We start from the raw sequence: 26,929 nt of genomic DNA, 5'->3' as shown, positions 1-26,929 counted from the left end.
ATGTGACTCGGACACTACTGTGCAGTGTATTGTAACTATCAGACGCTGCCGCTCGGTGTAATGTAACTATCAGTGCTACCTTGCGGTGTAATGTGACTCGGACACTACTGTGCGGTGTAATGTGACTCGGACACTACTGTGTGGTGTAATGTGACTAGCAGACACTGCCGTGCAGTGTAATGTGACTCGGACACTAGTGTACTGTGTAATGTAAATATCGGACGCTGCCATGCGGTGTAATGTAACTATCAGCGCTGTCTTGCGGTGTAATGTGACTCGGACACTACTGTGCGGTGTAATGTGACTCGGACACTACTGTGCGGTGTAATGTGACTCGGACACTAGTGTACGGTGTAATGTAAATATCGGATGCTGCCATGCGGTGTAATGTGACTCGGACACTACTGTGCAGTGTATTGTAACTATCGGATGCTGCTGTGCGGTGTAATATAACTATCAGCGCTGCCTTGCGGTGTAATGTGACAGGGACACTACTGTGCGGTGAATGTAAACTATCGGATGCTGCCATGCGGTGTAATGTGACTCGGACACTAGTGTACGGTGTAATGTAAATATCGGACGCTGCCATGCGGTGTAATGTGACTAGGTCACTACTGAGCAGTGTAATGTACAGTAACTGTCGGACGCTGCTGTGCGGTGTAATGTAATTATCGGATGCTGCCGTGCGGTGTAATGTGACTCGGACACTACTGTGTGGTGTATTGTAACTATCGGACGCTGCCGTGCGGTGTAATGTGACTCGGACACTACTGTGCGGTGTATTGTAACTATCGGACGCTGCCGTGCGGTGTATTGTAACTATCGTACGGTGCTGTGCGGTGTAATGTAACTATCGGACGGTGCTGTGAGGTGTATTGTAACTCGGACACTACTATGCCGTGTAATGTGATTCGGACACTACTGTGCGGTGTAATGTAACTATCGGACGCTGCCGTGTGGTGTAATGTAGCTATCGGACGTTGCTGTGCGGTGTAACGTGTCTCGGACACTACCGTGCGGTGTAATGTAACTACAGACGCTACCGTGCGGTGTAATGTAACTATCAGATGCTACCGTGCGGTGTCATGTGACTCGGACACTACTGTGCGGTGTAATCTAACTATCGGACACCGCTGTGCGGTGTAACGTGTCTCGGACACTACTGTGCGGTGTAATGTAACTAACGGGCGCTGAGGCATATCCCCTGCTCCCCTTTCCTTAATCCAATCTGCTGCAGCGGTACACAATAGGCCTTTCCTATATTTCAGCTCCAGGCCCATGTGCACATTAATCTGGCACTGACGAGACTAATAACAGCAATGCACTGTAAAAAATACACTACAGTCCTGTGCAGTATAATGTAACAATGTATAATTCAAGTGCACAATCTGGAACCTGATCCCTAGAGGAAGGGGCGGGCCACCAGATAGTGGGGCCCACCACGTGTTTCCCCTGTACCCCTGTGGGCCAGTCCGACCCTGGGCCAGTCAATATTATTATTTTTCTGCACATGATAGTGCTTGATAAGGAATATCTTATTCAGCAGGCTATACTCTCCCCAGTGCAGGGTTCATCCAGCCTACACAGCAGTATGGCGGAACACTGGGTTGTATGATGATGATGTATGTACGTATTGCCATTGTTCAACTCCGTCTTAACAGCATTGAAGGCCCTGGGCAATGGAATTCACTGGGGCTCCTACACACCCATTCATGAGAATCCTATATAATAAAACGTTAACGCTGCTTCTCACCTCTATGGGCAGAATTCAAGTGTTCTGTACACCAGCGGCCACTAGATGGCGCCACACAGAGCAATTCAAGTGTTGCTCCATTTGGGCGCACACAGCTGCTGGCGCTAACATTACTGTTATGGTGTGCCGTGATTTTGACGGGCTGGTAGTAAATAAAATAGTAAATAAAATAAATCATAACTTACTTCTCCTGCAGTCCCGCACCATTTCTCCACATGCTTAATATAGTGAATGGCTGTCAGCACTCTTATTACTGGATAGCTCCAGCCACCTACCAATTAGCTAGCTGACAGCCATTCACTGTCCAGCTGCAGGCTGTTAGAGACTGCAGCACTCTGATTGGTGGATAGCTCCAGCCATCTACCAGTCAACAAGCTGATAGCAATTTGGTGCCTTACTGCAGCCTGTGAGGCATGTAGAGAATGCTGCTGCCTGACCTCTGTGATTGGGCATAATTCACAGACAGAGTGGCCAGATAGCATTCTCTACCTGCCTCCCAAGGAGCTCCGGAGGCACCAGCCCAGGAGGCAGATGTCCTCTGGCCCTGCCCACCCCTGCTCAAATGCCCGTTGTGCCTATACATTAACATGGCCCTGCCATTGTTCAGTCTTAAAGTAAAGGAGCCCATGTCTGCATTATAATCTGCTTCTGATATGTAAGGACAGTAGTCTCTGGAATCAGCATAAGGCAGTCCTATGTATTGATTTAGAAGCCGTGTTGGAGAATTCAAGATACTGATTGTTGTCTGTGTAATATATCATAGCGGATGAAGCAGAACGAGTATTACGCTTGTTGGCACATTCGCTTTCTTTTTTTTTTGTAGTTTCATTTATGCCTATTACCTATACTTGCCTACTTTCCCAGAATGGCTGGGAGGCTCCCGAAAATCGGGTGGCGCTCCAGCCCTCCCCCCCCCCCCCCCCCACGGAAGAGTGGGCAAGTCTTCCAGCCAAGCTCCAGCCACCCTCAACCCCCCACATCCCCGGGCAACCCTCCCACACTGCTGTCCAAAGTAAGTGGCCCGGGGGGCAGATGACGCGATACGCGTAATCCCGCCCCCTGCCTAACAATGCCGATAATCTCGGTATTGCATAGCAGGTGCAGGGACACGATGACACAATCATGCGGCCACGCCCCCAATCCTACTCCCTAGGCAGCCAGATTGTCGATAAGTATGCTATTACCGGAAGTAGGATTTAAATGTCTGTGGCATGTCCTTGGTGTAAGCCTGGCACATATGCTGTTGTCACTGCCAGGAAGGTATACAGGCGAAAAAGTGCACATATTGTATACAACTGTTTCCCACTGTACATTATGCTGATTTTGCAGCAGGCTCTGCTCCTCGCTGCACATGAGCTATAGATGGCGGACTCCAGTCTGGGGACAATGTGCCCTATCAGGTGGGGCTCCAGACTCTTGTTCCCCATTGTAGAGGCAGTACTGTCCTCTTTGTGACATCTCCCTGCTCTGAGAGATACCTTTGTGCATTGCCTTGTTGCTGCAAAATAAAACACACTCTGACTATAATAGGTTGGAAACAATCCAAAGCACAATGCACCAAATACACAATCAATCATCAACCTCACATTCTAGCTTTTATGTTTTTATCCCAGAAGCAATACATACAAGGGCATTCAGTGCTGAGTTTCTTGTACATTTCCATGGAGCCATTGCCCCTTTTGTCATTATAGTCTGCCAGTGCCAACCCTGTGCCCACTATTGTAATGCATCTATGTAATGAACAGGGAAATAGCAATGACTGCAGTGTTATATGATGATTCTTCCTGGCATACAGGGCAGACGATTGAGAGTGTGAATATATAGTGAAGCAGTTTTAGTTCTCCACATTACACTGAATGGTGAAAAAGGAATGAACAGAAGATTGTCCAGCCTCTCCCTGCAGTACTATCCAGTCTGTGCTCCACTATGAGGGGAAGTCATAGAGGTGTGTCCAGTGGAGTATTGTCTAACTCCACATTTTATTTGCCTTAATGATAATACAATGGCCAGTGCAAGTGCTTCCCTGGGGCAGTGAGTGACAAGATGTAGTTGCAAACGCAGCAGTGATGTCATTTATACATGATTGGGAGGAATACAAGTCTGTTCTGAAATGACACCATTACTAATGAAATGGGCAGCTTGGAAGTGGACGCTTGGCTGGTATTACTCTATGTAGCCTAAATCACCAGCATGTCAACAACCATCGGTTACAGATGCTCAGAGATTATCACGGCAATGTTTTAGGCATAGGTGCATGTGTGTGTATATATGTATGTGTGTGTGTGTGTATATATATATATATATATATATATACGTATATATAATCTCTAACTATCCATGCATCTAAGTTCCTCTCCTCAGAAGGTGCAGAAACCTGTGGGTGAAGCTAGATGGCGGGGGTGGGGGGGAGGACTTGGAGAGAGGCTGACCCGAAAAGAGGTATGCCTGCAGAGAATGGCAAGCAGGTATGTGCACCAAAGAAGAACTCAGCTTCAGCCGTAGGCTCGAAGATTAAGGGGAGGATATGTGGCAGTCTAGTCCGGATACCACCCCAGGTGTTTGCAGGACATGGCACAACAGTTCGGATGCCCCGGGCCAAAGCTACCATGGAAGCCCAGGGAGGTGTTGGGACACAGCAAGTTGTCATTCGGCCTTAGCATGGCCGATTTTGGGTCCCTGAGGTTTGGATGGGAGAGAGAGAGTGGGCGGGCTCCCATCCATGCAGGTCTGGTCCAGGTTATGGAGCAAGCGCTCCCAGCAATCAGGCACACCTGTGCCACACTTTTATAAAGCTCGTTAGGGCAAGGGCTCAGGGCTCCTGATGCCAACAAGTGGCCAGACAATTGAGGGAGGGCCAGTGGGTTAGAGACAGGGAGCCTGAGACTTGTATACATGCTGTTTGTGAACCGGTGCCTGGATAATGTACTTTGTAAACTTGTCGTGTTAAAGATCTGTTTATTGTGCTTTTCCCATGCAATGGTGTCAGCGTCTTGTCTGGCAGAAGGTCGCTCTCTTACTATATATATATATATATATATATATATATATATATATATATATATATAGTGGTCTATAAGTGTGGAAACACCGTTATAAAAAGGAAATGAGTAAGGAAATATTGAACCAGTGTCTACACCTATGATGGCTGTCTGGTGACATAACCTAAAAGTTTTCCCACCACTCCCATATCATATGAGGAGACACTGAATTAATATTTCCGTACTCATTTCCTGCTGCAGGGAACTTTGTGAGTTGTATTACTTCTGAATGATTGTTGCGTTCTATCAACTTCAACTCCCAGAAGACTGTGCACAATCAGCCAGACGTGTCCATTCCTTCCATTGTCTTTAGCAGTAGGTTACCACCGATAATCTAGAAAATATTATAATCCGGAACAGTGCCGGAACCAAGGATGTCAGAAAATCAGCGGTGTAACTGTTTGTTTGTACGTGCGTGCGTGTGTACAGTATGTATAGCTGCGTCTTTTACTGGAAACAGACACTGTACTTCAGCAAATACAAACAGTAGCCTGGAAAACAGGCATAGGAATTAAATAAACCGGTGTACACAAACAACCCAGCACCAAAATCTCTAGCACCAAAGTCTCTAGAGTTCATTCTGCTGCCCTGGAATGCAGCCAGCTCCTGCCATGCTTCCTAGCATTGCTCTTCAGACGGTCCCTGGCACTAATAACACTCTGGCCTACTCACTGCCCACTATCCAGCATCAGTGCCCAGGGCCAGGCCCGGCGACAGGGGTTGTCAAAGGGGACAACCCTCCCGGGCCCCGAGCTTCAGGGGGGCCCCATCACTTGCTTGGTCTGGTTGGTCTTCGCTTTGTTGCCTTCATTATGCTTGCAGCATGCCTCTCTGCCGCCCCGTCCCTGTCTGACGATCTGCTGCCGCTGAAGAGCCGGGCAGCAGAGCAGCAAACACAGGCTACACTGACTGTGTGAGTCAGGGCTCCTTATAGCAGCTGCCCGCAGCACTACCTCTGTCCAACCCTGCTCCCTACGTGCCTGGATGGCACCCTCACAGCCTGTCATACTGTATACTATGTCAAGGTACTGCCATATTATTCTATATAAATGTGTGTATATGCAAAAAATGTCCCTGGCACTCCGGACTTCCGTTCACCTTGCTCCGGTGCCCTCCCCTCAGATCTGCATCTGTGTATATGGTCCTTGTATGCCGCCCATGAAAGGACTATATATATATATATATATATATATATATTTATGTGTGTATATATATATATGTATAAATTATAATATATATATACTGTATATTTTATATATATATATATATATACAGTATATATGTGTGTGTGTGTGTGTGTGTGTGTGTGTGTGTGTGTGTGTATATATATATATATATATATAATTTTTTTACAGCGACTTTGTGCTTTATAAGGGGGGGGGGGAGTCAAGGCAGGGTGGGGGGCCCCGGAGAAATTGGTGTACCGGGCCCCAAGATTTCTCTTGCCGGCCCTGCCCAGGGCTCCAGGCAAATGAAAGTTTTAAACTCTTGCTGATCTCTGGTGATGATTCCCAGCTGACTCTGGGCAACCTGGAAAATCCGGAGTTCCAAACCACCATTGCTGCTGCAGAGTGCACAGGCTTTGCTTTCCTCTCCCTTGGAGCGAGTTGATACCACAGGAATGTGTGCAATGCAGGTGAGAGACAACCCCTCTCACCACACTGAATACAGTATGTGTGTGTGTGTGTATATATATATATATATATATATATATATATATATATATGAGTAGTGGAGAAAATAAGCGCTTGGGAGTGCAATAACGAGTTTTAAAAGGGGAAACAAAATCAGGTGGGTATAGTTAAAACCAAGAGCACTTATCTGGTTTTACAAGAATTTCCAACGATTGTTGATCATTTGAGATTCACATGTAAAGAAAAAACATAGCAAAGCATAGTGTGTACTGTTTTCACAAATAAATGTCATTTAGCAGTAAAGGGCAATGAATTAGGGAACGTGCTTATTCCCAATTATATCAATTTGATAGCCCAGACATTTTTAAAGGTAAACAAAATGACAATTTAATATAAAAGACATACAAATGGCTACACTAAAAACGTACAAGATAAAAAAGTATATTGAGGCTTATCTGTCCATCTAAAAAGGACTCAGCAGCAGACTGTCCCGATACATATAAAATAGCCAGAATACATGCGTACAGGAGTTTAAAAGTTCAATCGCTTATCTGTCCATTAGAGGAGTTTCAGCAGCAGAGAAGTCCCAACGCGTTTCGTCCGTTCAAAAGCCTGGACTTCTTCAAGGGGATAGATAAGCGATTGAACTTTTAAACTCCTGTACGCATGTATTCTGGCTATTTTATATGTATCGGGACAGTCTGCTGCTGAGTCCTTTTTAGATGGACAGATAAGCCTCAATATACTTTTTTATCTTGTACGTTTTTAGTGTAGCCATTTGTATGTCTTTTATATTAAATTGTCATTTTGTTTACCTTTAAAAATGTCTGGGCTATCAAATTGATATAATTGGGAATAAGCACGTTCCCTAATTCATTGCCCTTTACTGCTAAATGACATTTATTTGTGAAAACAGTACACACTATGCTTTGCTATGTTTTTTCTTTACATGTGAATCTCAAATGATCAACTATCGTTGGAAATTCTTGTAAAACCAGATAAGTGCTCTTGGTTTTAATTATACCCACCTGATTTTGTTTCCCCTTTTAAAACTCGTTATTGCACTCCCAAGCGCTTATTTTCTCCACTACTCATCTTTGTTTTTAAGTGTACACCTTACATTTATTCTGTATTATGAGCAGCTACTCTTAAAAGAGCTAAGGAGTGTCACTCACAACAATTTAACACTGCACATCTGTACTGAAGCGCCTAGGTTTCTGCTATTCTATATATATATATATATATATATATATATACATATTATATATATATATATATATATATATATATATATATATAATACGAGGTCTGACAATTAAGTTCGCAAAATCGCCATACTTGCCATGTCAGCACTGGATGAAAACTCAGTATAGTTTGATAATGTTGACATATCCGCATTTCACAGCTGTGTTGTTGATCTACGGGAGTCTCTTCCTGAGTGACGTAATTTATTGTCTGTCTGTGTTTTGGTGTGCCTTCGCGAGCTGTTAGCGCAAGTTTTCGGGGATAATACTATGAAGAAAGCAGCTGTTGACAAGTGAGTGAAACGTTTTTCTGAGGGAAGAGAAAGTGTCACTGACGTAGAGAGATCAGTACGGCCAGCAACGAGCAGAACTGAAGAAAACATTGCAAAAGTTCGTCAAATTGTGCGTGAAAATCGTTGGCTGACTGTCAGGAGCATAGCAGGGCACGTGCACATCGTCTAATAGTCATCCAAGTTTACTATTTGGAAGTACTGAAAAGGCTGCATGAAAAAGTTAGACAAAAATGACCTGTTCTTTTTGCCAACAACAATGCTGATGCTCACACGACACTGTCTGTGAGGAAGTTTTTAGCTAGTAAACAAATAACTGTGTTGGAACTAGAGATGAGCGCCTGAAATTTTTCGGGTTTTGTGTTTTGGTTTTGGGTTCGGTTCCGCGGCCGTGTTTTGGGTTCGACCGCGTTTTGGCAAAACCTCACCGAATTTTTTTTTGTCGGATTCGGGTGTGTTTTGGATTCGGGTGTTTTTTTCAAAAAACCCTAAAAAACAGCTTAAATCATAGAATTTGGGGGTCATTTTGATCCCATATTATTATTAACCTCAAAAACCATAATTTCCACTCATTTTCAGTCTATTCTGAATACCTCACACCTCACAATATTATTTTTAGTCCTAAAATTTGCACCGAGGTCGCTGGATGACTAAGCTAAGCGACCCTAGTGGCCGACACAAACACCTGGCCCATCTAGGAGTGGCACTGCAGTGTCACGCAGGATGTCCCTTCCAAAAAACCCTCCCCAAACAGCACATGACGCAAAGAAAAAAAGAGGCGCAATGAGGTAGCTGTGTGAGTAAGATTAGCGACCCTAGTGGCCGACACAAACACCGGGCCCATCTAGGAGTGGCACTGCAGTATCACGCAGGATGGCCCTTCCAAAAAACCCTCCCCAAACAGCACATGACGCAAAGAAAAAAAGAGGCGCAATGAGGTAGCTGTGTGAGTAAGATTAGCGACCCTAGTGGCCGACACAAACACCGGGCCCATTTAGGAGTGGCACTGCAGTGTCACGCAGGATGTCCCTTCCAAAAAACCCTCCCCAAACAGCACATGACGCAAAGAAAAAAAGAGGCGCAATGAGGTAGCTGTGTGAGTAAGATTAGCGACCCTAGTGGCCGACACAAACACCGGGCCCATTTAGGAGTGGCACTGCAGTGTCACGCAGGATGTCCCTTCCAAAAAACCCTCCCCAAACAGCACATGACGCAAAGAAAAAAAGAGGCGCAATGAGGTAGCTGTGTGAGTAAGATTAGCGACCCTAGTGGCCGACACAAACACCGGGCCCATCTAGGAGTGGCACTGCAGTGTCACGCAGGATGGCCCTTCCAAAAAACACTCCCCAAACAGCACATGACGCAAAGAAAAAAAGAGGCGCAATGAGGTAGCTGACTGTGTGAGTAAGATAAGCGACCCTAGTGGCCGACACAAACACCGGGCCCATTTAGGAGTGGCACTGCAGTGTCACGCAGGATGTCCCTTCCAAAAAACCCTCCCCAAACAGCACATGACGCAAAGAAAAAAAGAGGCGCAATGAGGTAGCTGTGTGAGTAAGATTAGCGACCGTAGTGGCCGACACAAACACCGGGCCCATTTAGGAGTGGCACTGCAGTGTCACGCAGGATGTCCCTTCCAAAAAACCCTCCCCAAACAGCACATGACGCAAAGAAAAAAAGAGGCGCAATGAGGTAGCTGACTGTGTGAGTAAGATAAGCGACCCTAGTGGCCGACACAAACACCGGGCCCATTTAGGAGTGGCACTGCAGTGTCACGCAGGATGTCCCTTCCAAAAAACCCTCCCCAAACAGCACATGACGCAAAGAAAAATAAAAGAAAAAAGAGGTGCAAGATGGAATTGTCCTTGGGCCCTCCCACCCACCCTTATGTTGTATAAACAAAACAGGACATGCACACTTTAACCAACCCATCATTTCAGTGACAGGGTCTGCCACACGACTGTGACTGATATGACGGGTTGGTTTGGACCCCCCCAAAAAAAGAAGCAATTAATCTCTCCTTGCACAAACTGGCTCTACAGAGGCAAGATGTCCACCTCATCATCATCCTCCGATATATCACCGTGTACATCCCCCTCCTCACAGATTATCAATTCGTCCCCACTGGAATCCACCATCTCAGCTCCTTGTGTACTTTGTGGAGGCAATTGCTGCTGGTCAATGTCTCCGCGGAGGAATTGATTATAATTCATTTTAATGAACATCATCTTCTCCACATTTTCTGGATGTAACCTCGTACGCCGATTGCTGACAAGGTGAGCGGCGGCACTAAACACTCTTTCGGAGTACACACTTGTGGGAGGGCAACTTAGGTAGAATAAAGCCAGTTTGTGCAAGGGCCTCCAAATTGCCTCTTTTTCCTGCCAGTATAAGTACGGACTGTGTGACGTGCCTACTTGGATGCGGTCACTCATATAATCCTCCACCATTCTTTCAATGTTGAGAGAATCATATGCAGTGACAGTAGACGACATGTCCGTAATCGTTGTCAGGTCCTTCAGTCCGGACCAGATGTCAGCATCAGCAGTCGCTCCAGACTGCCCTGCATCACCGCCAGCGGGTGGGCTCGGAATTCTGAGCCTTTTCCTCGCACCCCCAGTTGCGGGAGAATGTGAAGGAGGAGATGTTGACAGGTCGCGTTCCGCTTGACTTGACAATTTTCTCACCAGCAGGTCTTTCAACCCCAGCAGACTTGTGTCTGCCGGAAAGAGAGATCCAAGGTAGGTTTTAAATCTAGGATCGAGCACGGTGGCCAAAATGTAGTGCTCTGATTTCAACAGATTGACCACCCGTGAATCCTTGTTAAGCGAATTAAGGGCTCCATCCACAAGTCCCACATGCCTAGCGGAATCGCTCCGTGTTAGCTCCTCCTTCAATGTCTCCAGCTTCTTCTGCAAAAGCCTGATGAGGGGAATGACCTGACTCAGGCTGGCAGTGTCTGAACTGACTTCACGTGTGGCAAGTTCAAAGGGCATCAGAACCTTGCACAACGTTGAAATCATTCTCCACTGCACTTGAGACAGGTGCATTCCACCTCCTATATCGTGCTCAATTGTATAGGCTTGAATGGCCTTTTGCTGCTCCTCCAACCTCTGAAGCATATAGAGGGTTGAATTCCACCTCGTTACCACTTCTTGCTTCAGATGATGGCAGGGCAGGTTCAGTAGTTTTTGGTGGTGCTCCAGTCTTCTGTACGTGGTGCCTGTACGCCGAAAGTGTCCCGCAATTCTTCTGGCCACCGACAGCATCTCTTGCACGCCCCTGTCGTTTTTTAAAAAATTCTGCACCACCAAATTCAAGGTATGTGCAAAACATGGGACATGCTGGAATTTGCCCATATTTAATGCACACACAATATTGCTGGCGTTGTCCGATGCCACAAATCCACAGGAGAGTCCAATTGGGGTAAGCCATTCTGCGATGATCTTCCTCAGTTGCCGTAAGAGGTTTTCAGCTGTGTGCATATTCTGGAAAGCGGTGATACAAAGCGTAGCCTGCCTAGGAAAGAGTTGGCGTTTGCGAGATGCTGCTACTGGTGCCGCCGCTGCTGTTCTTGCGGCGGGAGTCCATACATCTACCCAGTGGGCTGTCACAGTCATATAGTCCTGACCCTGCCCTGCTCCACTTGTCCACATGTCCGTGGTTAAGTGGACATTGGGTACAACTGCATTTTTTAGGACACTGGTGAGTCTTTTTCTGACGTCCGTGTACATTCTCGGTATCGCCTGCCTACAGAAGTGGAACCTAGATGGTATTTGGTAACGGGGGCACACTGCCTCAATAAATTGTCTAGTTCCCTGTGAACTAACGGCGGATACCGGACGCACGTCTAACACCAACATAGTTGTCAAGGACTCAGTTATCCGCTTTGCAACAGGATGACTGCTGTGATATTTCATCTTCCTCGCAAAGGACTGTTGGACAGTCAATTGCTTACTGGAAGTAGTACAAGTGGGCTTACGACTTCCCCTCTGGGATGACCATCGACTCCCAGCAGCAACAACAGCAGCGCCAGCAGCAGTAGGCGTTACACGCAAGGATGCATCGGAGGAATCCCAGGCAGGAGAGGACTCGTCAGAATTGCCAGTGACATGGCCTGCAGGACTATTGGCATTCCTGGGGAAGGAGGAAATTGACACTGAGGGAGTTGGTGGGGTGGTTTGCGTGAGCTTGGTTACAAGAGGAAGGGATTTACTGGTCAGTGGACTGCTTCCGCTGTCGGCCCAAGTTTTTGAACTTGTCACTGACTTATTATGAATGCGCTGCAGGTGACGTATAAGGGAGGATGTTCCGAGGTGGTTAACGTCCTTACCCCTACTTATTACAGCTTGACAAAGGGAACACACGGCTTGACACCTGTTGTCCGCATTTCTGGTGAAATACTTCCACACCGAAGAGCTAATTTTTTTGGTATTTTCACCAGGCATGTCAACGGCCCTATTCCTCCCACGGACAACAGGTGTCTCCCCGGGTGCCTGACTTAAACAAACCACCTCACCATCAGAATCCTCCTGGTCAATTTCCTCCCCAGCGCCAGCAACACCCATATCCTCCTCATCCTGGTGTACTTCAACACTGACATCTTCAATCTGACTATCAGGAACTGGACTGCGGGTGCTCCTTCCAGCACTTGCAGGGGGCGTGCAAATGGTGGAAGGCGCATGCTCTTCACGTCCAGTGTTGGGAAGGTCAGGCATCGCAACCGACACAATTGGACTCTCCTTGTGGATTTGGGATTTCGAAGAACGCACAGTTCTTTGCGGTGCTACTGCTTTTGCCAGCTTGAGTCTTTTCATTTTTCTAGCGAGAGGCTGAGTGCCTCCATCCTCATGTGAAGCTGAACCACTAGCCATGAACATAGGCCAGGGCCTCAGCCGTTCCTTGCCACTCCGTGTGGTAAATGGCATATTGGCAAGTTTACGCTTCTCCTCCGACAATTTTATTTTAGGTTTTGGAGTCCTTTTTTTACTGATATTTGGTGTTTTGGATTTGACATGCTCTGTACTATGACATTGGGCATCGGCCTTGGCAGACGACGTTGCTGGCATTTCATCGTCTCGGCCATGACTAGTGGCAGCAGCTTCAGCACGAGGTGGAAGTGGATCTTGATCTTTCCCTAATTTTGGAACCTCAACATTTTTGTTCTCCATATTTTAATAGGCACAACTAAAAGGCACCTCAGGTAAACAATGGAGATGGATGGATACTAGTATACAATTATGGATGGACTGCTGAGTGCCGACACAGAGGTAGCTACAGCCGTGGACTACCGTACTGTACTGTGTCTGCTGCTAATATAGACTGGTTGATAAAGAGATGTAGTAGTAGTAGTATGCATGTATAAAGAAGAAAGAAAAAAAAACCACGGGTAGGTGGTATACAATTATTGACGGACTGCCCAGTGCCGACACAGAGGTAGCTACAGCCGTGGACTACCGTACTGTACTGTGTCTGCTGCTAATATAGACTGGTTGATAAAGAGATGTAGTAGTAGTAGTATGTATGTATAAAGAAGAAAGAAAAAAAACCACGGGTAGGTGGTATACAATTATGGACGGACTGCCCAGTGCCGACACAGAGGTAGCTTCAGCCGTGGACTACCGTACTGTACTGTGTCTGCTGCTAATATAGACTGGTTGATAAAGAGATGTAGTAGTAGTAGTAGTATGTATGTATAAAGAAGAAAGAAAAAAAAACCACGGGTAGGTGGTATACAATTATGGATGGACTGCCCAGTGCCGACACAGAGGTAGCTACAGCCGTGGACTACCGTACTGTACTGTGTCTGCTGCTAATATAGACTGGTTGATAAAGAGATGTAGTAGTAGTAGTATGTATGTATGTATAAAGAAGAAAGAAAAAAAAACCACGGGTAGGTGGTATACAATTATGGACGGACTGCCCAGTGCTGACACAGAGGTAGCTACAGCCGTGGACTACCGTACTGTACTGTGTCTGCTGCTAATATAGACTGGTTGATAAAGAGATGTAGTAGTAGTAGTATGTATGTATAAAGAAGAAAGAAAAAAAAACCACGGGTAGGTGGTATACAATTATGGACGGACTGCCCAGTGCCGACACAGAGGTAGCTACAGCCGGGGACTACCGTACTGTACTGTGTCTGCTGCTAATATAGACTGGTTGATAAAGAGATGTAGTAGTAGTAGTATGTATGTATAAAGAAGAAAGAAAAAAAACCACGGGTAGGTGGTATACAATTATGGACGGACTGCCCAGTGCCGACACAGAGGTAGCTACAGCCGTGGACTACCGTACTGTACTGTGTCTGCTGCTAATATAGACTGGTTGATAAAGAGATGTAGTAGTAGTATGTATGTATAAAGAAGAAAAAAAAAAACCACGGGTAGGTGGTATACAATTATGGACGGACTGCCCAGTGCCGACACAGAGGTAGCTACAGCCGTGGACTACCGTACTGTACTGTGTCTGCTGCTAATATAGACTGGTTGATAAAGAGATGTAGTAGTAGTAGTAGTAGTATGTATGTATAAAGAAGAAAGAAAAAAAAAACCACGGGTAGGTGGTATACAATTATGGACGGACTGCCCAGTGCCGACACAGAGGTAGCTACAGCCGTGGACTACCGTACTGTACTGTGTCTGCTGCTAATATAGACTGGTTGATAAAGAGATGTAGTAGTAGTATGTATGTATAAAGAAGAAAGAAAAAAAAAAACCACGGGTAGGTGGTATACAATTATGGACGGACTGCCCAGTGCCGACACAGAGGTAGCTACAGCCGTGGACTACCGTACTGTACTGTGTCTGCTGCTAATATAGACTGGTTGATAAAGAGATGTAGTAGTATGTATGTATAAAGAAGAAAGAAAAAAAAACCACGGGTAGGTGGTATACAATTACGGACGGACTGCCCAGTGCCGACACAGAGGTAGCTACAGCCGTGGACTACCGTACTGTACTGTGTCTGCTGCTAATATAGACTGGTTGATAAAGAGATGTAGTAGTAGTAGTATGTATGTATAAAGAAGAAAGAAAAAAAAACCACGGGTAGGTGGTATACAATTATGGACGGACTGCCGAGTGCCGACACAGAGGTAGCTACAGCCGTGAACTACCGTACTGTGTCTGCTGCGACTGGATGATAAATAATGATATAAAAAATATATATATATCACTACTGCAGCCGGACAGGTATATATTATATAATGACGGACCTGCTGGACACTGTCTGTCAGCAGAATGAGTTTTTTATAGAATTAAAAAAAAAACACCACACAAGTGAAGTCACACGACGAGTGTTTAACTTTTTCAGGCAATCACAATATAGTATACTATACTACTAACTATACTGGTGGTCAGTGTGGTCAGGTCACTGGTCAGTCACACTGGCAGTGGCACTCCTGCAGCAAAAGTGTGCACTGTTTAATTTTAATAATAATATGTACTCCTGGCTCCTGCTATAACCTATAACTGGCACTGCAGTGCTCCCCAGTCTCCCCCACAATTATAAGATGTGTGAGCTGAGCACAGTCAGATATATACATAGATGATGCAGCACACTGGGCTGAGCAGTGCACACAGATATGGTATGTGACTGAGTCACTGTGTATCGTTTTTTTCAGGCAGAGAACGGATATATTAAATAAAACTGCACTGTCTGGTGGTCACTGTGGTCAGTCACTAGTAAACTCTGCACTCTCTACACAGTTCTACAGTACTCCTAATCTCCAGTAAATCAGGTCAATCTCTCTCTCTCTCTCTTCTAATCTAAATGGAGAGGACACCAGCCACGTCCTCTCCCTATCAATCTCAATGCACGTGTGAAAATGGCGGCGACGCGCGGCTCCTTATATAGAATCCGAGTCTCGCGATAGAATCCGAGCCTCGCGAGAATCCGACAGCGTCATGATGACGTTCGGGCGCGCTCGGGTTAACCGAGCAAGGCGGGAAGATCCGAGTCGCTCGGACCCGTGAAAAAAAACATGAAGTTCGTGCGGGTTCGGATTCAGAGAAACCGAACCCGCTCATCTCTAGTTGGAACACGCTCCCTATTCATCAGATCTAGCCCCCAGTGACTTATTTCTGTTCCCGAAGATAAAGGAAATATTGAAAGGAAGGCATTTTGATGACATTGATGACATCAGGAGTAATATGATGTCAGCTCTGAAGGCCATTCCACATAACCAGTTCCAAAATTGTTTTAAGTGTTGACTGGGTGCTGGCATCAGTGCATAGCATATCATATGTATGTATATTTTTATATATATATATATGAAAAAAAGGGGGGAATACAGCGCCACTTATGATACAAAAAATTACCAATTATTCAATATGAAAAAAACACCATAGAAAAACACACACCTCCCCTATATATGGGTGTCAACCAACCCCTAAATAAATAACACCACAGGTATAGTACTGCAAAATAAGACAATGGATATACAGAATAAGGGTAGGGCGACTAGTGTGGTTCAAATGTAAAAAGCCAGCATGAGCACTATATGGAATCTATAAACCAGTATAAATGTAGAGAAAATATAATTTCTCTGACGTCCTAGTGGATGCTGGGAACTCCGTAAGGACCATGGGGAATAGACGGGCTCCGCAGGAGACTGGGCACTCTAAAAGAAAGATTAGGTACTATCTGGTGTGCACTGGCTCCTCCCTCTATGCCCCTCCTCCAGACCTCAGTTAGAATCTGTGCCCGGCCAGAGCTGGATGCACCTAGTGGGCTCTCCTGAGCTTGCTAGAAAGAAAGTATTTGTTAGGTTTTTTATTTTCAGTCATACATATAAGGACTAAAAAAACAGTAAATAAAAGTGTGTGTGTGTGTATGTATGTGTGTATATATATATATATATATATATATATATATTTATATAAAATTAAAAATGAATGTTGAGTAGGAAAGATAATTTAAGGTAAAAAAACTTATCTCAGTGGAATGGAGGTCTGTTTAGTGGAGCTGAGATAAGTTTTTTTTCTTTTATTGCTAGTACTCTCATTAAAATTATATTTTCTCTACATTTATACTGGTTTATAGATTCCATATAGTGGTCATGCTGGCTTTTTACATTTGAACCACACTAGTCGCCATACCCTTATTCTGTATAATATATATATATATATATATATATATATATATATAGTGTATTCGTGAAACCGGCACTCCTTGCTACCTTCAATTCAAATGACCCGGTGCCTTCCTAAAAGATGCATGCAGAGGTTTGTGAAGGCGGCACTCACAGGTAAATAATCAAACGAAGTCCATAATTATTTACCTGTGAGTGCCGCCTTCACAAACCTCTCTCTCTCTCTCTCTATATATATATATATGTATATATTGTGATAAGGTCATTGGATTAATGGTGGAAGGCAGGTATATTTGCCCCAGGTTATTTACCTATGTGTTTTAAAACCCCAGGAACAGGGTAAGGGGCCCTGGGGTTGGATGTGAGAAGAGAGGGTGGGTCTCCATTCATTTAGGCATGGTTCGGGTCGTTGGGTTTTACGCCTCACAGACAGAAGGCTAATAAGGGCATTCAGCTGTATGGGTGTGTTAAAAAGGCTATCAGCCTGATCATTGCTCTCTCACATCGCCTGGGCAAAAAGGAGGTACTATGAAGTATCTGTGAGAGAGAAATCTGTTGTGGAAAACCAGTGAGCTGTGTCTGGTAAACATCTCCTTGTATTGTTTTAGTGAGTTAGGATTATCCTGTGTGTTTTTTTAGTGCCAGCCAACAAAAGTATTTTATTTTGATTTTTACTTCTGCTTTTCTGCACAATAAAACTTGTTGAGGCCACGTGCACCAAACCAACAGCCTTGTGTGATCTCTCAGGTGCTGCACACTGCCATCTACCTGTGTGTATATATATATGTGTGTGTGTGTGTGTGTGTGCGTGTGTGTGTGTGTATATATATATATATACACATACATAGTACAGACGCGAGGGGGTACACAAAACCCAAAAGAAACAGGAATCGTGTTCTAGGGGGCGAGGCGCTTGACATGCTTGTAGTGCGGGCTATATATATATATATATATATATATATATATAAGGAAAATAGGAAACAGAAAACAGCGCCACTTGTGGCTATAATCCCAGCAATAAAAAGATCTGGAAAGAAGATCTAGAAAAATAGTCTGTATGACTAAAATACCATTATTCCCCCCAAAGCATACAGGTGTCAGCCAGCCCCTAAAATATACAGTACAGGTATAATACTGTGGTATGTGTAGGAAACAAGGGATAGGGGTATCGGCGACTAGTGTTGTTGAGAAATAAAAATATGTACTATGGTATTTGAAATACTAGAAAACCTTTCTTAAAAGCCAATATCGGTATGAGAGTAAAATTAGAACAAGTTTAATATAAATACAGGATAAAAAGTACAATGAAAATTATGGTAAAAAATGAGTAAAAGAAGAGCTTATTAAAAAATCAACGCAGGTATGGTATCGGACTTATCTTAGTATCTAATGGAGGGCAAAGGAGAACCCAATGTGTTTCGTCCTTTAGGACTTCATCAAGGTGTTATCTGATGCTAAGCATTGGCATCTACTTATACCCCTCATATAACTACCAACTTTGTGGGACATTAAATGCCTTGAACATTATATCACAGTGAATAGAGTACCCAGAGGCCTAAGAATCCTAAAACAGCCAACATTGGGTAATCTAGATACCAAGTTTATAGAAGAATGGGATTCCATCTTACACTCATGCTCTAGTAATTTAATGAAATTACTCATCACTAAAAAGAAGAGTGCCCTTACAGAACTAGAAGCTGAAATTAAGCTAAAGGAAGTAGAGATGGCCAAATTTAGGGAAAAGGAAGATTTCAAAATCAATGAGAGAGTACTCAATAAGAAATTGGAACACATAGAGGAGGAGGTAATCAAAGGGAAAGAGAAGAAATTCCTACGGGACAAAAGTTACTATAATCACGGACAAATCAAAAACAGATTTAAGGCTCCAGATCACCAATATAATAGAATGGGGAGACAGCAATGGAAAACCGTACCTAACAGAGGCAGAGCCACTAGGAATTTGAGTACAGATTCTACATCCAATACATATATGAGAACAACTAACAGATTTGCTGCGTTACAAAGAATGGGCTCAACAAGCGACCAGGATTTTTTATCCCTAAGAATGGGTGCACGACCAAAAGACATGGTAAGAAATCCGGTGAAAGAGGACAGCAAACAAGCATCACCTATGAAAAGAAGATATACAGAAGACGAGGCAAACGAGGCGGGAGGAGGGAGAGAACAAAAGAGAAGGACTCTCCAATAACCGATCCGAGAAACAAAGGAATCTTCAATTTATCCAAACACACTCTAACGGAACCTGAAATAACACTTCTCAGCAAAGGACTCTCATTTGCACCGACCAGTGGTCTAAACAAATTCGAAACATTTATTGATCTGAATAAATTTGTACGGAAATTGACTTTGAAAAGACATTTTATGAGGAAAGAGGAGGTCGTCATCAGTAATTACTAGGATCATTCGAAGTCTGGTTTGAAACCAGCATCCAAATATTATCCACTTGAATCTAAAGGGAATAATGTGAGCATTTTTTATGACCTAGTGAAAAAGGACTTATGTGAAAGAGATTTGCAACCAATTAAGGAGAAAAATATTAGTAATTGTGAATGTGAAGCCTTGAAGAAACTACAAAAAAAACTGATATAATTATAAAACAGGCTGACAAAGGGGGGGCATTAGTCATCATGGATCGGGACATGTATACCAAGGAGGCATTAAGATTATTAGGAGACACATGATCTACTTCACATAACATAGTTGTATATCCTATACAGGAAACCTTTATACTTAACTGTATATTTTATTAATAATTGAAAACAAACGCGATTGTCTGAAACTGATGTTGATAAATATTCAGCTTTTATTTTGAAATGTCACCAAATATGTATTCAGATGTGATATAACTCTGCTTCTTGTGATGCAAATTTTCTGTTATATTTGTTAATCCATCATTCAGCACTGGAATGCTCTTACAATGTAAAGTTTTACAATATTGTATGAATCTATACTGTACATTATATAATGACATACTGTATGCTTCAATAATACAAAGTAAAAAAAAAAAAATTATTAGGAGATACTAACTCATATACTCCGCTACGAAGTGACCCAAAAGATGCATATATAGAAGAATTAAGGGCACTACTACTACGTGGTATACGGAATAATACCATTAGTAAGGAGGAGTATCAATACCTTATGCAATCTAATCCCATTACCCCCATTTTTTTCTTTCTTGCCAAAGATCTATAAATCCCTATCTAACCCGCCTGGTAGACCCATAGTAGCGGGTATAGGCTCACTAACTTCAAACCTATCAGAATATGTGGATATTTTTTTAAAGGAATACATCAAATAACTCCCGTCATACCTGAAGGACACCACACCTGTACTTAATCTTTTAAGGATGATGGAATGGAAGGACACATATATATGGGCAACCGTAGATGTGCAGTCCCTTTATACATGCATTGAACATTCCAAGGGTATAGCGGCATGTAGGGAGTATCTGGAGAACGACCCATCTTTACCCGTTAACCATAGAGATTTTATATGTGATATGTTTTATCCTTAGCAACAATTATTTTAAATTCTTAAATCAATTTAAGTTGCAATGCTGTGGGACAGCGATGGGAACTGTCTTCGCGCCAAGTTTTGCTAATCTTTTTATGGGATGTTGGGAGAAAACGTATGTATGATTCAAGTGATTTTAAATATAAGATCATGTTATACAAACAATATATTGATGACATTTTAATCATTTGGGATGGCACATTGGAAACTTTTAACGAGTTTTTAAAGTCTTTTGGAACCAACACCATAAATCTTATGATTACATCAAACACGAATAATAAATCCATAGAATACCTACACTTGATATTGACCGGGGAGAATGGTGTGGTCGCCACAAGAAATTTTATCAAAGAGGTCAACATGAATAGTTATTTACACTATCAAAGTAGCCACCTAAAAAGATGGAAATATAACATCCCTGCCTCCCAATTTTCAAGGATTAAAAGAAACTGAATAGATTTGAGGACAAGTTATACCCAACTGCAATATTGAATGAGGAACTGGAAAAAACTTGGTCCTTGGAGAGGGATGATCTCACCTATAGACCGAGGAAAGAGGCGAAGAAGTCGGTGGCCTCTATAACCACGTATAGTCGACATGAGACACATATAAGAAATTCCCTCAGAACTCATTGGAACATTTTGTTAATGGATCCAGTCCTGCGGGAAATATTACCCCCCCCCCCCCCCCCCCAACCACAGCTTGTCTTTAGAAAGTCTAGAAATTTGTAGGACATTATTGCACCAAGTATGATAACCGAAAAGACCATCCAGAGTGGTCCTATACTGAAATGTGTAGGGTCATACATATGTGGAAGGTGCAACATATGTGAATATCTGCATCATAACAGGAAAACTTTCAGTGATACAGACGATAAAAAAGAGTATACGATTAAGGAACTGTAATAACACGTCTGTAATTTATTTGCTGGAATGCACCTGCAAAATTAAATATGTTGGAAAAACCAAAAGACCTTTGAAGATGAGAATCCAGGAGCACGTCCGGAGCATTAAGTATAAAGTAGACAACCATGCAGTTCCCAGGCACTTTATATCACAACACAGTTGAAATCCTGAAGAATTAACCTTTAAGGCCATTGAGCACGTAACCCTGGGAGAATGCACCGTTTTTGTGAGGCGCAGTATCCCGTATCCTGTTCTCCTTTTTTCCTCATTCTTCTGTCTTTTCTCTGTCTAATATGTCAATGCTGAAATAGCAAACTCTAAAAATATTGCTTTTGGTGTCGTGATGTCTCCTATTGATAAGTACAGTCAAACTACACTGGTAACGCCCAATCTCGTTTGATCTTGGAAGCTAAGCAGTGTTGGGCCTGATCAGTACGAGGGGGGGGGGGGGACCACCTGGGAAGATCAGGTACTGTAAGAACATGGATGGCTTCTTAGAATAACCCATTCAAGTATTTTCCAGTAGTATGATATCAATTATTATTATTGTTTATAATAATTAAGTTGCACATATATTCACTCTTTTTTTAGATATATAATTTTCTTCCACCGTTCCTAATTTTAAATATTATAATGAAGCACTAGCACGGATATTATAATATTAAAGTTACAGTATACTTATCACTTATGCAGCAGCACTTATAACTATATCCATACACTAACTTTGTGTATGTTCTGATGAAGCATTTTGCACTTTAGTATTATGCACTGATACAAATATTTTCTTTATTTATGGAGCTGAGATTTCAGATGATGGGACACATGAAATGTTTTCACAATGTGTCTGCAACCACTAGAAAATGGCCGCCCTCTGTTTTTAACAACTTTCAGCCTGAGGAAAAAGAATACAGCAAGTGGGAAGCGTTCCAGTCTGCGTTCCACCGGTCCAAGACTTCCGGATAGGTGCAGCCCACGTGTGAGACTTGCTTACCGGCGCGTGCGCCCCGAGCACCCGGAAGTGGGGCGGAAGTGAGCTATGGACAGTCATAACCGGAAGTGCGGCAGGTGGAGACGTTTGAAGCCGCAGATAGTCTGTGGACACTCGTTTTTCAAATAATTTATAATGTATATCATGCCTTCCTGTCCCTGAATGTGTTTCTGTATGTTTTGATTATTTTATATAATCTTTTTGGTCCCAGTATTGTTCAGTATTTTCTGAACAGTATATGACATCATAATTGATAGTTATATGAGGGGTATAAGAAACCAATGCTTAGCATCAGATCACCCCTTGATGAAGTCCTAAACGATGAAGCGCGTTGGGCTCTCCTTTGACCTCCATTTGATACTAAGATAAGTCCGATACCATACCTGCATTTATTTTTTAATAAGCTTTTCTTTTACTCATTATTTACCATATATTATCTACTATAATTTTCATTGTACTTTTTATCCTGTATTTATATTAAAACTGTTCTAATTTCACTGTCATACCGATATTGGCTTTTAAGAAAGGTTTTCTAGTATTTCAAATACTATAGTATATATTTTTATTTCTTAACAACACTAGTGGCCGATACCCCTATCCCTTGTTTCCTACACATACCACAGTATTACTGTATACCTGTACTGTATATTTTAGGGGCTGTCTGACACCCGTATGCTTTGGGGGGGGGTTATGGTATCTTAGTCATACAGACTATTTTTACCCCTATCCCTTGTTTCTATATATATATATATATATATATGTACATAATGGAATTTTTTTTAGCATTTTTTCTGAAAATAGTACAGAAAAAAACTATAAAAATCAGCTATTTGTCTTCAGACAATGTTTTCATTGCAGGCCTGTGTAATTAATTGGTGGTTTTGTGTGTAATGTAAATTGATTTATTTCCTAATGCCCTAGCCCCCTGGAGATGTTGTACAAACAACTAGATCATTGAACAATGCAGCTGTTGCACTGATTTGGTTGTACAGGTATAGACTTTTATAATTTCAGATTGAACAATGGTCCTATACCATAGTGATGGGATTCATCATACAACTATTTTTTTGTCCACCATGTCCACTCAAGTAGAGTTTATGTTGATGTAGGTGCAATCCACAAGAACTATGCTAGGCGTGCGGCACAGTTGGCGTAGTGGTTAGCATTACATAGTTCAGTTCCTGGGCATGTATGATCTATGTGTAGTTTATATGTTCTCACTATGATGGTGTGGGTTTTCTACCACATCACAAAACATGCTGGTAAGCGAAGTGTTTCTTAATTTGTGTGCGCATTAACTTCATTGATGGATGATTTGTTTTGCATAGACCAAATTGATCAAAAAAAGGTCACACCATTTGTTGAAAGATTTTTGTTATGTGATAAACATCTAAAGATTTGCGTACTTGGAGCAATTGACATTGTTTATTACATTTCTGTAGCAATTATGTGTATTACATAAACTGGGGAGATGACCGGCTATCAGACTTAAAAAATACTGTATGCTGATGTATACAACTATTTATAGAGTAAACTAAAATCACCCTTCAGAATGAAGGGTTAATTAGTGGATAATAATCCACCCACTTCACTTCAAAAGACCTCTCTAAGTATTGACTGTTTCTGTTTCTCCGCTAACGACTCCATAATTACATTACACTCAAAGAACATTGGAGAAGTAACAATTTATCTGCAAACAAAATGGTCCTTTCTAGTGCCTGGTAAACTACAAGATTATTTATGAACAGAGATCACTCACAAACTCCATAGGCAGAGCACGTCTTGTTCTTTGCTTCATAAAAATCACTATTTTAGGTTGAATTATTAAAGAAATCTGAAAACTGAGTTTTGGGAGGAATCCGATTAATAACGGCATAAAATGGAAAATACGACTTTCATTGTATGGCCGTGATATCACCTTATCCCGAGGACCCGCAACATTGTTGCAGCAACAGGAGCTAGTCCTTACTCCAGCCAGCAGTGTGTAGTGGATAGACAACACTGTCTCTACCAAATATGGTTGCTCAAGGCCAGAGTTTGGAACATGCTCACTGGTTGGTTGTAGGCAAAAGAGAAAAGAACAGCACAAGGAATTGGCCTATGTTAAATAAATATCTATATGTGTATCTGATTGCACATCATAATATATATTCCCAATGTTAAGAGCAGAAGGACAACATTGATGATGATGATGATGACATTATTGATCTTGCAAAATGTCAACATTGAGATAATGTCAACATTTTAAGGAGACTTGGGGTTAACGTTATACAGTAGTGCTGCCATTAGGTTTAGGCAGTGCTTAAAGTGGTCCTAGCGAGGTGGTGTAACTCACCCCCACACCCCACGGTGCCCATGGTAGTGGCAAAAAGGGTGTGTGGTCTCAAAAAGAAAAGGGCGTGGTCACACAATAGTAATAATGCCCGCAGTAGTAGCACCCAAGTGGAAATTTTGAAGTGGGGGTATGGAAAAGTGAAGGTTGTAATTATGTGCGCGCCAAAGGCGCGCGTGCTCCTGAAAAGGGGGTGTGGCCATGCAAAAGGGGGTGTGCCCTTCATTGTAGTTTACCACACTATTTACCCCTTATACACATTATGCACCACAATAGTAGGACCCCTTTCACATTATACCTCACAGTATGAGCCGAAATTCACATTATACCACACAGTATGAGCCACATTCATATTACACCACACAGTATGAGCCAAACTCACATTACATCACACAGTATGAGCCGAAATTCACATTATAACACACGGTATGAGCCGAAATTCACATTATAGCACACGGTATGAGCTGAAATTGACATTATAGCACACAGAATGAGCCGAAATTCACATTATAGCACACAGTATGAGCCGAAAATCACATTATAGCACAGGGTATGAGACGAAATTCACATTATAGCACACAGAATGTTATGAAGTGAGTCCAGAGCACCAGGACGTAATACTGGATTTGGTGAGATGGAACGGGAATAGCCCCTGGCACCCTACCTCCGTTGTTTTACCCGTGTTGTCAATTCACGCTTGCAGGACTATGGTTTCTTGGGCCCATGGCAGCCGCGTTTGAAGGGCGGATTAGGTCTGCCCAACTCCGATGCCCCCTCAGGTCTTAAAGAGAGACAAAGCGTGAACTGAGACAGGGTAATAACAAGGGGCCCTCTAACTGAAACAACCAAAGCCAGGGGCTACTAACTAGGCTAAAACTAAATGTATGTGCGGCTTGCCGCCAAAGGAAAAGAACAACAAAGGAAATGCTGACCACACGCCGACACAATACTTTTGTGTACCGGCGGTGACAGCATAAGCAGAACCCTCTGCAAAACACCAGTGACAGAAACAACCAAGGAATACAGCGGCCTCGGCCGATGGACGCGGCAAAGCCGCTACTCACGGAACCGGTACAAATACTGGCAGACGGACAGGGACCCCCAATGCTGCAGACACAGACTCTCAGAACTGGAGGACAGGCAGAATCCCAAACGACAGACCGGTGGACACCAAGAAGCCAGAAACTCGACCAGGCATAGGCAAAGCCACAGGACTTCTGGACAGGAACGCTTCACAGCAGGACACAGGATAAGACACAGGAATCGACACAGGGACTGACACAGGAATCGACACAGGAAGCAGCTAGACAGACACTGCTAGACAGGAGCTCAGGAACTGGCAGGAACAAGCTCAGAACTCAAGCACTCTGGAAGACTGGAAACCTAGAAATATCACCAGCGTCTGTGAATTGCACTCAGCCAGCATATAACAGAGAGGCCTAATTAATTATGTTGTGCAGCTGCCCCGTTGCATGACTCCAAACTGACAAGATGCAATTAGCAGACAGGTGAGACCAACCACATGGAAACAGGCTGCAATTATACAGACTCACCACTGACAGCAAACAAATATCTTCTAAACCAGAGCAAGAGGAAATCCTGGCCTGCAAGAGAACTATAAACATAAAATAGGAATGAACCACTACCTGTGGTTCATAACAGTATCCTCTCCTTAAGGGTGAGCTCCGAGCACCCCATGACACCCACGGGGAACATAAACAGAAGTATAACATAAAATACATAACCAAAATGAAACATAGGAATGAGCCACAGCCGTAGCTCATAACATTACCCCCCCCCTTGAGGAGGGGTCAAAGGACCCCAAAATTCATACTATCCAAAACAAGGGATACAAAAAAAAAACCCCTGACACAATGGTCTAACAGACAAGAAAACAGAAACAAGCTGTAACAACAGCTTGTAACAGTGCCCTCCCCTTGACGGTGGCCACTGGACACAAGACAAGAAAAAAAATCTTTTTTTTTTTTTTTATCAAGGCAAGAGTCAAAAATTATTTCTTTTTCTTCTTCTTCTTCTTTTTACAAAGCTCTTTAGGTCTGACCAAGGTAATTCCCCAAACATTGTCTGTACTGATGGTACCACCCAGCAAGGCT

General features: G+C 43.1%; 1 protein-coding gene and 1 pseudogene across 8 annotated transcripts in view; both read left to right on the top strand.

The window, feature by feature from the left end:
• Nucleotides 1–26,929, top strand: part of LOC134949185 (leucine-rich repeat and fibronectin type III domain-containing protein 1-like protein) — a 934,368-nt gene that overhangs the window by 480,942 nt on the left and 426,497 nt on the right. The window lies entirely within an intron of this gene.
• On the top strand, nucleotides 21,854–21,976 carry LOC134949990 (5S ribosomal RNA; annotated as a pseudogene).

This window comes from Pseudophryne corroboree, chromosome 8, assembly GCF_028390025.1.
Source record: "Pseudophryne corroboree isolate aPseCor3 chromosome 8, aPseCor3.hap2, whole genome shotgun sequence".
NCBI lineage: Eukaryota > Metazoa > Chordata > Amphibia > Anura > Myobatrachidae > Pseudophryne > Pseudophryne corroboree.
The sequence above is the reverse complement of the archived record's forward strand: the minus strand, read 5'-3'. Positions and strand labels throughout refer to the sequence as shown.